The following is a 3,814-nucleotide window of genomic DNA, read 5'->3' as shown; positions in this document are numbered from 1 at the left end:
AACTTCCGTCTCGGCTTTCGTTTCCGCACAACGATCCTTTCCCTCAGAAATACTGTTTCTTGCAGGAGTTTCGCGATGTCTTCCCGATCCCTCTCCGCTCTAGCCCGGAGCTCTCCCATCTCGTGCACGATGTTCTGCACGATCACGGCCAGCACCACGGCGGAGGCGAACACCGCGCTCGCCCCCAGCAGCACACCTACCAGAGCCCCGGGCGGGCCGCCAGCTCGGTCCCGGCGGGCGCTTCTCTCGGGCATCCCGCGAACGAAAGTCAGCTTCTCCGATGACATCCTTCTCCTGTTACGATATCTTACACACGTGAATACGGCCTGATGTGGGTAAGGACTTTAAACTACGGTTGTCAAAAGGAACAACGAAGGCAGCCTAGCTCGACTCTCAATGACGAAACAAACTAAGCACGAAAATCATACAAAGTCAATTATCAAATGATAATTATATTACGTCACTTCACTGGTTCTATTGTTGTGCAGTCACTTGCCAAACCACTTGCAACATCCCCAGGCAAGACATACCTGCCACTGACCTTAAGTTGGATCTGTGAAATGTTGTTTTCATTTGTGCATTTTAGTTTGCTACACCGTTGATTAAAACAAGACAACATGCCTTCCCTACCGCATGTTAAAGGACAAAAACTAAAGGATCAAGTGCAACACTAGTTTACCTTTATCCAATTGTACCTGTTTCAATGGTATTTAGAAACATAACGTTAGTATCTAGGGATATCTAGTCGACGGAAGGTGTTTTCAAACTGCAATATTTTCAAAATATCGATTTGATATCCCTTAATACCATCTTAAAACGGATATAAGTTACGCCACGGATAAAGGTGAACAAGTGTTACGTCTATGGAAAATAAGTAATACATGTGGCGCTTCTACAGGCCTAGGGCTCCTACAGGCGGTTACAATGTTACTGGGATCCTCGCGCGGCCGATGGATATCGATGCATATCATGCCGAATCGTGCTTTAAAAGTCTTGATAATCATTTTCAATCTATGTAAAGATGCCTGAGCGTGTTTGAAAAAGTGTTCACTGGGTTTGATCTTTGTATATTTTCACATTTTACAAGTCGGGACGGCATACTCTATCAGAGCCCAACCTGCAGTACCGCTCCCCGCCGCGCCGAGAAAAGTGATTAAAAGACCGTCAAATTGCCAAAATTTCGGTCTTCTCGGAATGGGGAAATCGCGGAAGACTCACACAGGGGTTATAGTTCTCGAGGCTTATTTGACCTTGGTTTTGAAAATAAGACCGTTCAACATCAAGGGTGACAACAATCAAAACATTTCAAGAGACAAACTTGGAATTTTAGGCAATATGTGGTATTTTTCCTTAGCATTTTACCAATAGAAGTGTTGTAGTCTACATGTACATGTACAGTACTGTAAGTGTAAATTACCACATACTGAAAGGCTACAACACCAATTCATCACAACGCCATTTGATGAAACAATGAAAAATTGAACTAATGAAACGGTGTGGTTTACTGTCTATCAATCGATAGATTCGATTTTCCTTTCAAAAGGATAAGAACTATAAAACATTTCGTGTCGTTTAAAGATCTCCGAACTCTTAAGATTTGTCATCTTGTGACTGATGTTCTGCGCCTAACTTTGCGGTAAATGCTCATATGCAAAATACAGTGGTATGCTAGGTTCATATACCCGTCCTCATGTAAGGTAGCCAGGAGTAGTCTGCTCTCTGACGATCCTCACGGAGGCTCTAGGACAAAGTCTCTAGAGCCACCACCTGCTGTGTCGACTCGAGTGAAAGGCCGGGGCCCGCAAAATGTTCGATCACCGAGATTTATTCAGTCATCACCGACAGTTCCAGAAAGTCTCTGCGGTATGGTAGCTCCAGGGAAAGCAGGATGTAAGTCCTACAAAGTTCCAGAACTGCTCAAGTCGTTGACAGATTCTTCAGGCGAGGCAGTGTGTGGCCCTTAGGCCCAAAAACTCTTGTTCTTGCTAAGTGTTTCCCAACTTTTATTTCCTAGATTTTGGTGTCCGCCTCCACCCAAATTTGGTCCGAAACGATATAAAATGCAATCGGCCATTGGTCAACATAAATCGGTTTTGGTATTTCTCATTTATCATTTTGAGTTCTTACTGTCAGTTTTGACGGACATTTCGAAGCAGAAATCGTGGTTAACTCGCTTTTCCTCTAATAAAAGTCCCATTAATAGTGAATTTGGCCCCAACCTTTGGATAATTGGTGATGGGTTCGTGTCCTTTGCAACCGGTAAATGTGGGATACGGGACTTCCCCAATTTGGTCCTCGCAATAATCAATAATATCAGTCAACGTCTTTTGAGCATGAGCAGTGTTCGACAAGTAGTTGATATCCAAAACAAACAAGGAACGCTAGGGGCTTTCCCAAGTGCTACCGTCGCAGCTTCTTAAGTACAAGTGACAGGTCCCGTGACCTCTATAACATATGTTCCCTTGACATACAACCTCTTAGGTTAACTATCTCCGTCGATCCCCCGAGTACAGTAGGGCCGACGAGTTCCAAAGCTAATTCACTACAGGGGTGCTCGACCCGCTGCTCTGGTGGTAATCATTGCTTCCCGGCCATTCTAGAGAATAACAATGTTTCACGGTTACCTGCGGAAGCAACCCTACTATCTCAATAAATCTATCCTTACACCCCCCTGCTGAATTATAGCGTTGTCCCCGACGCTATGACTTCTCAAATTCCGTTACAACAGTGAAACCACAGTAAATGAGGTTATACATGGTTGTAGTACTAAGAATAATAATTAAACAAAGATAATGCGAATAACATATGGGTACATTCTAATACATGGATAACATACGATAACATATGGAGACCGAGTCCCCAAGCAGTGCCATGAAGATAACCTACTCGGCAATTCTACCGAAATGCATGGCTAACGTTGAAGATAAAAACTTTATGTCTGGTTTCTTGAGATTCTCAAACCTAGCTTTTCAAACTCAGAGGGACCAACCTCCGAGAAAATCAACAGAGAGACATCATTTTTGAGCACTATACACACTTCATTCAACCTTTAGAATTTCCAACCCTCTCTACTGACACGACAAGTACAGCGACTTTCGTAAGGTCTACATTAGTACCTTATACTGTTATCTAGCCGCGAGGGAATTATTGGAAAATGGAGTCAACCCGAGGAGGGTAGCAAGTACGCCACCGAGCAGGAAGACGATTCCTGTCGAAACTCGCAAAGACATTAATATCAACGGCGATAAAGAAGCCCAACCGTGCCTACCCGACCACGAAATGGTGGGAACAGTACAATTCACGTTTGCAGGCATTACTGAAACAACGTTCGAAGGCGCCCGACACACGCTACAAGGGAAACAAGGCAGTGCCGGTGTTGCCTGTGGTCGTCATATCTATGAGGTGGTTCTTTAGCCACTATTTTTTTTTCATTTCGTTACGCGGGGAGGTTTACTTCCCCGAAGATGCTCGCCAGGCGAAGAATGCCATCATCACAGGCATCGCAGCATTCGACGACCTTGAAATTACCACAGGAATTCATCCTGCATTTTCAAATCAAACGGGACATAAGTCGCGTTTTTACGGTGGGGAGAGGCGGAGACCCCCTTACAAGACTTTAGGTACGTAACTCCTGCCTCAAAATCGATAGTTTTAACGTAGTCCCGTATCAACTGCGACCGTTCCTAAGGTAGCAATCGAAAACTCAGTAACTACTCATTCAATTTCTGTACAATAATTCACGCGTAAATAAAGAAGAAGAGGCCCGTTCGTGAAGAAAGTGGACAACCATAAACACCCATGTCACTCATGCGAC

Source organism: Branchiostoma floridae, chromosome 19 (assembly GCF_000003815.2).
Source record: "Branchiostoma floridae strain S238N-H82 chromosome 19, Bfl_VNyyK, whole genome shotgun sequence".
NCBI classification, from domain to species: Eukaryota; Metazoa; Chordata; class Leptocardii; order Amphioxiformes; family Branchiostomatidae; genus Branchiostoma; species Branchiostoma floridae.
Note: the sequence above shows the minus strand (reverse complement) of the source record.